The sequence below is a fragment of the Equus przewalskii genome, chromosome 9 (genome assembly GCF_037783145.1).
Source record: "Equus przewalskii isolate Varuska chromosome 9, EquPr2, whole genome shotgun sequence".
Taxonomy (NCBI): Eukaryota; Metazoa; Chordata; class Mammalia; order Perissodactyla; family Equidae; genus Equus; species Equus przewalskii.
In genome coordinates, this window is record NC_091839.1 from 78,004,284 (window position 1) to 78,018,669 (window position 14,386).

Sequence of the window (14,386 nt, forward strand, 5' to 3'; positions counted from 1 at the left end):
GAGGATGTTCGGAAGCCTTGTGTAGTTCTGAGACGATCTCCATGGTGCTAGAATGTTTACGGTCTCCTCAACACTGCTCCAGATTGTACGTGATCTGCAAGGGGCAGACAAATATCTAGATCCCAGACCCCTTGGTGGGAGCTGCACGTCAAGGGAAGACAAGGTGAGTTCTTTGCCTGGGATTGGCCTTTGCACGAAAGTTAGTTTCTTCTAAGGCCTGGGGGAATAAATGTACTGGATGGCTCATCCTAGAACCAGCAGGAGGGACCATCAGACTGTAACAGAAGCCTATGACTGACCCTGGGGACAAGGGCGTGGACGGTGTTGTATTTCGGAGTCTTTTCTTTTCAGCAGCTGGAGAGACCTGAGCACCAAGCTAAATCCAGATGTGGAAGAGAGATTCACAGATGCCGTTCCCCTAGATTGAGGGGCTCCGTTTTGTTTGACCACTGACCTCTGTAAAGGTTTGGGAGTGTTAATAGTCAGCTGGCTCTCCAAGCTCAGTCTTTCACTCTTGTTAACAGAGGGGGCAGCAATTAATAACTCAAATTTGTGGAGGAACCACCTTATCCGGTGCCTCTGAGTTCAGTTCAACAAGGGTATACCCTCCTCACTACCAGATTAATGTGTTCTGATCAAGGCAGAGCAACTGGAGAGCAAGTCATGAAGACAGTAAGGTAAGCAACCAGTTAACAGACTAATCAAAATGATTAGGTAATTTAACAGAAATAACTAATAAATTTCTTGAAAAATTAACATAATTCTGGGTTAAGTCAATTGAAACAAGTAATCTAAATGAAGACTGTAGATATTGATAAAAGGGCAAGAAGAGCAAAGGGCAGGCCTAGCTGTGGGGCCACAGGATGAGATGTGGATCTCTTATAGACGGGCAGTAATTACAATTGCTTTTATTAATTTCTTGTTTTTTACTGGGAAAAAATAGCTTTTGACCTCAAGGTCTTTTGATGAGTTCTCTGGAATGTCTCAAAAGAATTCTAAATACTTTAAAATCATGCCTTTCTATGCTTCTTTATCCTTGGAAAAAAAGTAAGTATAATCACTACTAAATTTCAGGACATGGTTTTTGTCCTATAAATACAGCCTTATATAATATATGCCTTTGCTGCCCCCTCCTCGAATGAAAGTCCATGAAGGCCAGGATTTTGTCAGTCTTTTCTCATTGCTATACTCCTGGCACTCAATTTCCTAAGAGCATTCTTCAGCTACTTATGTTCTAAATGACTTTTTTTTTTTTTTTTAGCTGAGGAAGATTTGCCCTGAGCTAACATCTGTGTCAATCTTCCTCTATTTTATATGTGGGTCGCTGCCACTTCACGGCTGCTGACGAGTGGTGTAGGTCCGTGCCCAGGAACTGAACCTAAGCCACTGAAGTGGAACATATGAAACTTAACTACTAGGCCACAGGGCTGGCCCCAACTACTATTTTTTTGAAAGAAGAAATTTAAAATCATTCAAAAGTTTTTACAAGTTTTTTACATATGCCTTTAAAACATACATTTACAAAATCTTAATTGTCTTAAGGTAATATTTATTTCTTCGTTTGCTTAACAAAAATTGAGTTAATATCTACAATTTGAGCTGAATACAGACTCTGTGTAGCATTCTTTCAAATGTTTAAAGAAGTTCAGGTCATCAAAACCGAGAATTAAAGATACCACAAATTCTTTTCAACTCTAGAAACCAGGGGTCTGTTTTTGGAGAAAGCGTCTTGTGAGGAATTTGTGTTTGTTGGGAAGTAAGGAAAACTTATTATTGCACAATAATTCTTGCACTGATTGTAAATCCTTTTAAAAATAGTTAATGAGGAATTAGCATGAGATCCAAGAGCCAGGTGATGAAACTTTTCCCTGAAGGAAAATTGCCCCTCGATGGAGGTGTTCTTCCTAATTTGGACACTGGTAACAACACTGTCCTCATACACAGGTTTTTAATTACTCAAGTCACTTATCAAGCAGAGACAAGTCCATGAACTCCTGTGGAGATGGAATATTTATGACCTACCCAGGAAAACAACATCCTTTACCAAAATTCTCCTCAGAGACTCAAAGTGCATGTGGCATTTGTTCGCATATAACGTTGTAGAGAAGATCTTTAGAAAAATCAAAACAGAAGTCTCTTTATACCAACCACAGAGATGATTATAATGAAAGACGCTTATGTAGGCCTAGAACACAGGTTCTCCTGTTTCTCCTGATTGACAGACATCTGCGTACCTTACGCAGACTTGGACTACAGGTCATATGGATCCTAATGGATGTACACAGACTTTTAGACCCTGTTCAACTCATTTGCAAGACAGAGATTGTTCCTGAACCCTGAAACCATCATTCACTTATGAAAACAAATTCGCTTTAATGGCAAATTCTATAAGAAAAAGGTCTTTCATGTGTTTAAGTCAATACTTACATTTCAGGAAAACGTGTGTGTGTGTGTATGTGCACATTATAAACAGATATAAATGCTATTACATATGTATGTATATATGTATGTGTATACTATAAATATGTGTGTATATATATATATGTAATTATCCGTGGCTTCAGTAAATTATACATCTTTTCCTTTCATAAACCTGAACCCACCGGGTTTTACTGACTACTCTTAGGATGAAAGCAGAAGGCAGGTGACCCCATGAGTTTCCATTTTGCCTAGTATTTGCCCTCTAATTCTTTGTCCCTTTAGGGCCAGATTATTGATGCATCCTTCTTACTCAGCATTTTGTTATTTTCAGCAGGAAGTTGGTCAGGAAATCTAGTCCACCATACTGCCATAAGCAATAGCTGTATTTCATGGATTTTTTAAAAAATAAAAACATTCAATGTGGCATCACAAACATGTATAATGAGTTCACCCTTCTCTCAGGGCTTATGTGTAAATCTCTCTCACTGCTAACCTGTATCCCCGTTGTGACAAGGCCGGTTACTTTTAACCTTTGGGTCTCATTTGAAGTGAGGATAAGGCATCAGCCCGGTGGTGTAGTGCTTAGGTTCGCATGCTCCACTTTAGAGGCCCAGGGTTCACAGGTTCCAATCATGGGTGTGGATCTACATACACATTGTTCATCAAGCCATGCTGTGGTGCCATGCTACGTACAAAATAGAGAAAGATTGGCACAGATGTTAGCTCAAGGCCAATCTTCCTCACCAAAAATAAATAAAGTAAGGAGAAGCATAGCACTAAACTCCGTGAGTTTGCAGTGCAGTTTAAATGAGTTAACGCACATGAAATAGTATAGTGTTTGACATGATATCCAGTGTGCTGATGAAAGCCTTGCTGTTACGATTTTTGCATCTATGCCCTATTCAGAAAAAAAATGTGTGACTAGTATAGCTCTCTGCAAATAGAAAAAGCCCTGCTCAAAGACACACACCCACTCACTAATTTGAAACTAACAGAAGTCTGAACAGAGTTTGAAAGAGATGTTTTGCTAACAAAATTTCCGTCGATGGTTTAAGTGTAACAGTGAATACATAGGTAATGTGCCTCTAAAATCAAGTAGTAATAGTAACATAAAAGGGAAATCAGAGTATGCTAGGAAAAAAGAAATAAAGAAATAGGTGAAACAGTTAATACAGGACTGTCAACACTTTATTCCAGAACAGTTGTTTCATGAGCTATGGTGCTTGTGGTTTGTAGACAGCTGTACATTTTGTATAAAAGATTTTTAAACACTTTAGTATAGAGACTTTAATGTATTTGCTTCAAGTCCTTTCTGGATTTAAACTACATATTGTGATACCTTGTAATCTGAGAATCCAGAGATTCGAACAGGTGGTTTGTGAAGAATTTTAACTCAAGAGATTTATGTCAACAGAGCATAATTATACTTATTGCTGGGTAGAGAACTAATTTTGAGAGCCATTTGGATTAGCCTCTCGGAACAATAAGTTCATGAAAATCAAGGAGGGTGATAAATCAATATTCTGAGGGTTTCAAATAATCTAAGGGAGAGACAAGTTCTCTGGATGTTCAGTTGTCATTTGCTGCCTCTGCTCTTGTGGATGCTGATGATAATTCTAAGGAAGAAAGTCTTTATCTCCTTGATAACCTTGATAACTGGGATGAAAATCCATCTCTTCAGTATTTTCTTTCCTTAGTTTTTAAGATGAGTCTTCAATGGATGAAAGGTGATTTAGGGACGGTATCTCTGGAAGCAGAGGGCTTTTTGTTCAGGGGTGGGGACAGGCCTGTGTGGCTTGCATTTGCAGCTTCCCACAGTGTTATGGAAACACAAGTTAGGCTTGGCCTGGAAAAATGGCTCTCTGTCATTCTCTGGATGTGTGCATCTTCGGGACCCAGGCTGCCAAAACAAACAGGCACCATCAAATTCCTTTCCACCTCCCACATAAGAACGGCCTTATTGAGGGTGACCTCTAGAATGGTGAGAAAGGATTCATTCACCCATCACGGCCTTGGCCCTCCCCAAATTCTTAGACCCCTCACTTGAACCCTGCAGGGGATGCAGACAATCAGCGAAGGAATGTTTTTGTAAACACCGTTTTTCAGACAGTCGTTCATCAGTTAAAAATGAACCCATCCTGGAGCCTTCCTCTGCCTGTGCTGTTGTGAACTGGTTCAGGAGAGTTGGCTTTTAAAACACCACCTTGCTGTTGAGCCGCTTTTATAGACCCACATACGCAAGCAAGTAGATTTAATCTAAAGGTGCTCATTAGCAGGACCTGAGATTTGCCCTTGCTGCTCAACAAGAGGTGGCAGAATGTTAAGAGCTGGAAAAGATCTCAGATTAATTAATCCAATCCTTCTTTCCACCTAAAACATAGCTTGCTTGCGGCCCAGTGATTCACAACCACTCGACGAAATGCTTGCTATGCATATTTTCTTGAATATTTTCATAAATTTGTCTACCATTCCCCAACCCTTCTGAAAACACTTCTTTTAAAGGGCAACAGGCCTAAGTAACCCGTTAATAATTACAGTGAGAAAGTCATTCTGATAAATAGTGTGAGACCAATGAGAAAATACCTTGGATTTGGGGCAAGCAAAACACATTATTAAATATCAGCAATATAAGTATCATCATTGTAATCATCTGATCCTAAAAGCATTTTTATTTGGCCATGTTTCAAACTAATAAGCCAAAAGCGAATCTTTCTCTCGTGGCCTGATACATTCTCAGCCCTAAACTTGGTATCTTGAAGAGCGTGAAAGAGGTGAGAGGCAGCTCTTGCTCACCGAGACCTGGCCAAGGTGAAGGTGTCGCAGCCCATCCATGAATCAGAGAACAGAACGAGACCCAACAACGGGCTGAAGGGCACGGCGCCTAGCAGCAGGGAATCTGGGCAAAAAGGGAGAGCAAGGGTAATTGAGGGAAACCTTCCAGCAGAGCACACACCCACTAGTCACTAACTGGATCTTCTGGTACCTAAGTAGTGGTGTTTCACTTACCAGATCTGTTTGCTACATTTAAATGCAATACCTGGTGCAAGGAAATGTAGGTTTAGATACACTGACACAACAGTGAAGTAAAAATCATATGACTTCTGCAATTACAGTATTTCATAGTGATTTAGCCCCTACATCCTAAGTGTACCTGTCAGATTTTATCATATTAAGTCTCCCATCAGTAGTTAGCATATTTGTAAAATCAATGTCTTACAACTTATTCATGATGTCACAACAGAAGCAGCAAAACCAAATTCAGGGAACGAAAGCTCGTGACTGAAGTTTGTCCAGCAGCAAAGCACAGGGTGTAAGGGGAAGTCCTGACCACCTCGTCCCGTGAAAGTATTGATAGAATTTTACCGCACACGCAATCTTGTGCGCAGGTCAGCACGCTCACCACTCAACCCAACACATTTTTCAACTTGTTTCAGATGTATCCTATTAGTAGTTTACTCAAAAGCAGGTTGCATTCATCACTTTTTATGAAATGAAAAGATGTATAATTTACTGAAACCAGCATTAAGAAATATATATATATGTATGTATGTGTGTGTCCATATATATATATTTCCATTTATAGTATAGACACATATACATACTTAGATATAATAGCATATAAATCTATTTATAACATGCACACACACATTTTCCTGAAATGTAAGTATTGACTTAAATACATGAAAGACGTTTGTGTTTTAGAATTAGCTATTAAAGCAAATGTTTCATAAGTAAATGATAGTTTCAGGGTTCAGAACAAATCTCTACTTTATCTCACAAATGAGTTGAACAGGATCTAAAAGCATGCATCTGTTAGGACCTATATGACCTATAGACCACGTCTGTGGAATGCAGTAAACTGGTGCATTAGTTATCTATGCCTGCATGACAAACTACCCCAAAACACACGACTTAGAAAACAATAGGGCCAGCCCCGTGGCCGAGTGGTTAAGTTCGCGTGCTCTGCTGCGGTCGCCCAGGGTTTCACCGGTTCAGATCCTGGGCATGGACATGGCACCGCTCACCAGGCCACGTTAGGCGGCATCCCACATGCCACAACTAGAAGGACCTGCGACTAAGATATACAACTATGTACCGGGGGATTTGGGGAGATAAAGCGAAAAAAAAAAGATTGGCAACAGTTGTTAGCTCAGATGCCAATCTTTAAAAAAGAAAAGAAAGCAATAACCATTAATTCTCTCTCGAAGTTTCTGTGGGTCATGAGTCTGCACAGGGAAAGTAGGGACATCTTGTCTCCACCCCACAACGTTGGGGGCCTCAGCTGGGAGACTGAAGGCTGGAAGCGGAGTTAGCCGGAACCTCTTTCACTCACATGTCTGGTGCTTGCTGCTGGCATTGGCCGGTAGCTTAACTGAAGCTGTCAACCATGAGAGAACATCTGTCTACACATGGCCTCTCGAGGTGCCTGGCTTTTTCACGAATGGAGACTGGGCACCCAGGGCAAGTGTCATGAGAGAAAAAGCCAGCAGAAGCCACATCCTTTTTGTGACCTAGCATCAGTTGTCACATGGCATCACTTCCACATCCTAAGTTGATTGGGGCTTTCACAGCCCCTGCCCAGATTCAAGTAACAACAGACATAAGTACAGGTCAACAGTTACTTCTGGTTGAGGAGGAAAGGCAAGCTGGTACTCTGGAAGGGCTCTCAGAGGTTGTCTGAGGTAACGGGTAATGTTCTACTTCTGAACTGGGCAAGAGGGATGGTGTGAGTGTTCGCCCTGCATCTCTTCTCAAACGCCTCAAAACACACCTTTGCACATCCATCCCAAAGGATCACCATTGTTCTAAAATTAATGTTTAGTTTTCTTAGTGTATCCTGCCTATCTCATCAGTCTTATCTTTCACATTCTATCTTACACCTCATTTTTGTTACAAGACAATTTTTAATTGCAAAAAAGAAAGTAGGCTCATACCAAGTATGATTAGAGATTGGTAACCCAAAAACTGTTCGCTGTTGGACGGGTTTACATAAATCATCGGCCTTTTATACCTGAAGCCTCCGTTTGTGTACTGGCTTTTGTTGTTGCTATTGTTGAGCTTCTCGTCACTCCTTGTCTATTCCTGGAGAGTAAGGCTGTGAAAACCATCCCTGAAACGATGCTGATTCTTCGGGTCTCCCCTGGAAGCGAAAGAGGAAAAATGTGTTTTGCACATTTGAAAAGCTGGAAATAGCTATTCAGGCTCTGGGTTTATTCAAACCACTGATTTCTAATTTGTAAAATTCTTCAAGTGTTGTTGGACGTAGAAAGCTCTACCAAAATTTTCAAAAGTGTCTACTTCTCTGAATCATGTATGTTTTGGGTCATTTCCTTGAAGGGCGCTTCAGTTAACATCGCTTGTGCTTGACATCCCTGTTGGCTAAAGATACACCCCTGCACCGACTGTTCTGTTGGAACGTATTTCTTATGTTCCAGTCTGTCAACAGGTATTTGTTGTGCAACTCCCGTGTGCCAGGCACTGTGCTAGGTCCTCAGTATTCCATGGTAAACAAGATTTCCATGTTCCCGCCACCATGAAGTTGTAGTCTAGTGATTATGCAGAAAGTCTTGGTTTTATTGTATTTAAACTCTAAGAAATATTATTTCATTATTGTCTTGAAAATTTCGGAGGATGAATTCCTTGACAATTTTTTACTTCTACCTTCTAAATGATAGTTTTAGTATCTGATCTATTACAAATATAGGACAGAACTTAACTGAAAAGAAAGTACAGAGAATAAAAGAAAAATAGCATGAAAGGTAAGACTATGAACTTGTTAATAAACAGGCCTAGGTGATTGTGGATAATTTGTTAGGCAGCCATTTCTTTCACATGCTAAAAGTTGCAGTTTATCAAAAGAGAGCAGTCCAATGGCAGAGTCACATATTTTGTGTTTCTCGTACATTTCAAACTGCATGTTTCAGCTTCCTTTATTTTTGAGTAAATCTTATTTCTTATCTACATAGAATAAACATAACATTTAATAAGAACCTGTCAAAGTTGATGAAGTATTGATGCCTTTGATGCCAAAAGACAAGACTGAGCTGGTCACAAGATGACTGCATATCTTCACAGCCATAAAGATGATAAAACCCATGCTCTAGGATTTTTATATTTGCAGGAGATGCATAACGTCTGTGCATCAGTTGTACAAACAAATAAACCGGTTTAAACCATTTTCACTTGCTTATGAGTCTTCTTTTTCCAGCCACAAGCAATATGGCTTCTCTGACTTCCAAGCAGTGGAGGGAATCAGTGATATTTAATAAGACCGATGTGTTGTAGCAGTCTGAAATGTGACCACTCTCTTTCTTTTCCGGGATTGCCGCAAAATGAGCGGTGTCCACTAAGTTGTGGAAATTTGAGTGGTTCTCAAGAAATGTTCCCTCAGGTAAAAACAACAGTAAAACAGAGAACAAAAATCTTTGGATAAATCACTACTTGACCAGTTTTTCTCTCCTGGAAAAACAAAACTCATAGAAAATTGACCTGAATTCAGTGTTTAAGCCATTTTTCATATAGCAATAGCTTTCCAAGTAACCTTGAAGCAATTTGGACGATATTTCTTCCTCAATTAATTTTCCTGAGAGTTTTGTGGAAATGCTAACTTTCTTAAACTGACACACATACCACAGTCCTTTCCAATTATCTGTTTATATATACTACATGTGTATGTACGTATGTATATGTGTGTGTATATATATATATATGCACACATTATTTATTTATAAAAGGAAAAGGCAGATCTGAGAGAGGAAAATGGAGAGTTTATTTTGCTGTCTCTACTTCTAAACACTATCAAAACATCCTCCTTTGCTGCCTATTCAAACATTGGCAAATTACTTAGCAACAAGAGCATTTATTTGGGGTGTATTTTTTTAGTTACCACATCAGTGTCAAGGATAAGAAATATTATCAGGTATGTACCTTCCAAAAATACCACATTATCAAAAAAAATAATATTGTACCAAGTAGGTCAGCCATTTATTAAAGTCTGGGGTAACAGCAGTCACAGGCAAATGTCAAGAAAAAGTAGGTCTGGCTCAGCAGAGAGAAAGCACCTTGTCTGCAGTAAATCAAACACTAACGTTTGGATATGGAGAGGAAATTACTTCCTCTTCAAGATTTTATTTTTAATCTTTAAGCATTCATTCATTCAACAAATATTTATTAAGTGTCTGCTACATCAAAGACACTGGGCTGGGGGGAGGGGGAACGGGGAGCTGTTGCTCAACCGGCTTAAAGTTTCAGTTGTGCTAGCTGAATGTGTTCTAGAGATCCACTGCACAACGTAGTGCCTGTATTGTAGTGTGCACGACACAATTTGTTAAGAGGGGAGACCTCATATTAAGTGTTCTTATCATGAAAACAAAAAATACACAAAAACAAAAGGTCTCGAGGAAACTCTAGGAGGTGGTGGATTCGTCTGTTACCTTGACTGTGGTGATGGTGTCTCAGGTATTCACCTATGGCCAAACTCATCAAATTGTACACATTAAATCTGTGCGGCTCTTTGTATATCAATTATACCTCAATAAAGCTGTTACAGATTTTTTAAAAAAGAAGACACTATTCTGGGAATTTGGGATGTAGCAGGAACAAACAAGTCTTTGTCTTCACGGATCTCACTTTCTTGCAGGGGAGATAGGAAATAAATGGAATAGGCTACCAATTAGTGATGTGCTACAATTGTAAGTGACGTATCTTGAGTTTGAAGCTTATCAACATCGCCATCACACACATCAACATTAACGTCGGCGCCACCACCTTAGAATGAATTTATTCAACACTCACAGGAAGCAGCACTAGGCCACGTACTACACAAAGTAAGTTAACAGATACTGCCTCTGCCCTCTGGAGATATTTGATACAGGTGAAATTGCCACAAGTCAACAAAGAAACATCTAATAGTCATGCAAAGTCAACGTGTAATCAACAGTTGGTATTACAGACTGTGGGGCTACAATCATAGGAGGGATAGGAAGTAATATGGAGGTTCCTCTCGTTCCATGGGTCATAAACTGACTTCTTCAAGTTTTCACCAGTGAAGGAACAGACTTTCATTCAACTCAGGGAGTTGCCACAATATTTTCTCTTTACTCAATTATTCCCCTTACTCAGTTATTCTAGGTAATCCACTTACTCAATTATTCTGGGTAATCCTGTCAAACGTCCTGTTGTAGCAGAGCTAGAGATTGGCGTGAACAATGCAGACTCCTTCCTAGGATTAAGGCCCATCCCTAGGAGATGATTATTGTTCTCATCAATGTCTTGCTTGCAATGAAAGCTCCATTATGGGGACAGAGTATCAAGAAAATCAAAATCAGAAAACAGAGTGCAGCTGGGTCTCCTGTGAATTGAACCTGGGTACTGGAAACCCTAAACCTTCCTACCCACAGCCATTAATCCAGGTTCCACATTGTGACCTTGCAAATTGAGATGATAACAATTGGTGGACTTCTTAATTAAAATGCCTGAGAAATAAGGGAGTTGACACAATACATCTCTATTTGAGCAGAGTCTTTTGTATCAGATGATGTCATAGGGTCCGGGTCAGACAGTGGATTACTGTTTTTAGGTCACACGTCAGTGCATGATCCAGTTACCTACAGCAGTGTGTCCTGTGGTTCATGTTGCTGCAGCTAAATGTCCTGAGGTAAGGAGTTTCTAGGGAATGAGGTAGCAAGTGGGAGAGGAATTGATAAACGTGAGTAACTGTATTAAATGGAAATATGTCACTTGGACTCAACAACAGAATAATCCATTGAATTATCAGATTAATTAACTATCTCACTGGATCTCAGGATCTCAAGGTGGTGGAAAAGAGAGCAGGAAAAATTAGCTGGAGGGAAAGAGAATAAAAGCCAGAAGGGGAAAATTAAATGAGCTATCCAATCCAGAAAGGGCATGTTTTTGTGCTATGTAAATGAGTGGTTCTTTGAGCACATAAAGATAACGCAAGAAGAGTGTGTCCTTTATAGGAAGATAAGAAGCCTGCTATCATGGAAAGTTGTTACCAAAGTGGGGTGAATATGAAAACTACTTTTTCCTCTTTCTTAATTTTGCTGGAGGCAAGACATTTATGTGTGACATGAAATGGCAAATTTTCTGTTTTCATCCGGACGCTTAACAACACAGATACAATCTTGAAGTTCATGAAAATCTAGCAAGGAAACAGATCAAAGTATAAAATGCATAAGCCAGCAGAATCCTTCTGAGACCAAAGGAACAGGAAACAAATACTAATAGAAATGAGCGGAACACATCTCCCCAAGCCACGCCGTCCTTTCAGCGCATACTCAAAGACTCAACTCCTTGTCTTCCACAGGAAGGGGATATAACGCCTGCCAGTAAAACTACTTACGATGCACTCTACAAGACCCCTATTCCTTCTTCCCAGAAGGTCCAGCCTGTGCTAAAGAGCACAAGGAAAAGCAAATGGTTTGGAAAGAAAAGTTGTTGATGTCTCTTTTCCCCAAAGGTACTTCAAGCAGTAAATGAATACACACAATCTGTGTTTATTTTCTTTTAAATATATTTTTGAAAATATTATGTGATCCAAAATATGTGTTTTCAATTTTGCTTGCCATTCCCTGGCCATGAGTGATGCATTTTATCCATATTCATAAGCATGCACAAACTTTCTATTCATAGCTCATTCTGCAGTATGAATTCTGGCGGCTAGGAGGAATTTTCCTGTGTGGCCCACATATGATAATCTTTTACCAGAGGCTTGGCTCCAAATCAATGTTAGCATTCCTGCAATGGCTCAAGTTAAATGTAAAGGAATGAGGTATTTGGGTCTTCCTTCAAAAAATTAAGTGCATTTACATATCCAGGAAGGATAAGAAAGAGTGTTCATAAGCTCTTGCTAGCTTCAGGAATGTCTAACCTGATTTCCTGTCATAAATATTTCATTAAAAAAAAGACTTTAGAAATATGCCAGTTCAAACTCAGTGCAGACCCTTCCAACACCAGCGATCCGTGGCAGTGGGAAGCCATCACCACAGTCCCCAGTGCTCAACACCAGGAGGTCATGGGTCTCCCCACTGTTCTCTTCATCCTCAGTGTGAGGGAAAGCCATTCCCCCTAGGAGTTTCTTCTGGGTGGTAGAGGTAGAAGTGTGGGTGGTAGCTCAGGGTGTGTGCACAGCTTAGACAGGAGGCATGTTTACTAAAGGATGACTTCAAAGCTGGCTCATAGAGGAAGTATCTGTCCCCATGTCCACCCCTGCTCCAGAGAACAGGGTTTTAGTTTCAGGCAAGGGCCTTGTCTGAGTGGCCACTGCCAGCCCCTTTCCTCTGCACGTTGATGAGATGACACTGGCCCATCACAGGTTCTCCTGGTGAGCAAGCGTGGAGGGTACATGCAATGCTTGCCTGTGGGCTGATACCTGGGATGATCTGGCCTTTGAAAGTGAATGAAGTTGTCTCTTAGGTTAAAACAGTGGGCCCAGGGCATTTCACTTTTCAGAGCTCTTCATCTCGTCACATCTTCCCACTTGGCATTCATTCCTGGGGCTACCAGTGAACTGAAACTGAGAGGCTATGAAAATATATACGGGAGAGAGAGGTGAAGGAAAGGCACAGGTTGTTCTCTGGGATCCAAAGTCATAACTTACTCTGGTTTCTTGTTCTTGCCTTCCCACTTTGCGGCTCTGCCCCAAATAAAATATCCTCCTGCTTCCTTTAATTTGCCTTCATTGGGAATGTAGGGTCAACTTTGGGGAGGAAGCAAAGAGATGTATTTAAATCCACTAGGAATCAGCCACAGAGTGCTCCTTCTTTCCGACAGGTGGCATGCCTCTGAGGTGAAACATGAGCAGAATTTGGGTGTTTTTATCGTACATTTCCCAGATGCAGTTCTCAGGTTTCCCGCAATGCAACTCAGGAAGATCTTGTTTTTACTATTAAACTTGGATTCATTCATGTAGAGCTGCAATCACTGTTTTAAGTGTTTTCAAACTGACTGGCATAAAGTTAATAACGTAGACCAAGGCCAGCTATGTCAACGGAGACCAAGAAATTATTGAATGGCCAATTCATTGATGATATTTATAGCTTTTATATAGATGACGTGTCAGTAATTATCATAAACAGTAGTGAAAGTTTGATGTACATTCTGCATATATCAAAGACAACTTCATCAAGAACTCTCATATTAATAACTTGGGTATGTGTCTCTTTCAACAACAAGTTTCCATTCTGCTTTGCTCGTCAATTATATACTCAATCATGTATCTAAGAAAGGGTTAACACCCACCAACATTTTCTGGGAACTGTGTGATACACAGGGGATACAAGTGGGAAAGATATGGCTTTCTTCCTTAGCAGATGATACAGATGAGCAAATCAACAATTATGAGACAATGTTATACATATCACTTTAGACATGTGCTTACGGTGCTATAGGAGCAACAGATATATATCTAAGTCATATTGGGTAGTGAGGTGTCAGGAAAAGTTCTTCATAGAAGAAAACTTTAGCTGACTCCTTGTGGTACCAACCCTGATATCAGTTTCCCTACATTAAACCCAGCATATATGGGGTTAAAACCAAAACACTCATTCCCTGCTTTCTCCCTGGCTTCCTGGTTCCAGAATCCACCATCCTCCATGAAGACAGACGCCGCCAAGGAAAAGCACCTGGATTCATTATCTCCTCCCCACAAGGAGATACAGGCTAATGGGAAAGCTGCTGACCAACAATGTCATGGGCTCCCTCCTTTCTGGAAGTAGTCTCAAGGCCAAAGACAAGCTGGTGGGAAAGCTCCGACCAGCAAGGCCATATGCTCCCCATCTCTTACCTAAAACCCCAAATAAAAACCCTTCATTTTAGCTTTCCGGAGAGTTTGGGATTTCAGCATTAGCTGCCCTTTCTCCTTGCTCAGCACTGTGCAATAATGAAGTCCCACTTTCTTCCACTACACCCAGTGTCAAAAATTGGCTTGCTGCACAACCGGTGA

The 14,386-nt window shown here is 40.4% G+C and overlaps 1 protein-coding gene and 1 long non-coding RNA gene across 2 annotated transcripts in view; both read left to right on the top strand.

The window, feature by feature from the left end:
* Positions 1–14,386, top strand: part of ENPP1 (ectonucleotide pyrophosphatase/phosphodiesterase 1) — a 398,848-nt gene that overhangs the window by 354,522 nt on the left and 29,940 nt on the right. The window lies entirely within an intron of this gene.
* On the top strand, positions 50–8,599 carry LOC139073414 (uncharacterized). The gene is made up of 3 exons (XR_011522136.1): positions 50–163; positions 352–677; positions 8,388–8,599. It is a non-coding gene; the product is annotated as an uncharacterized lncRNA (long non-coding RNA).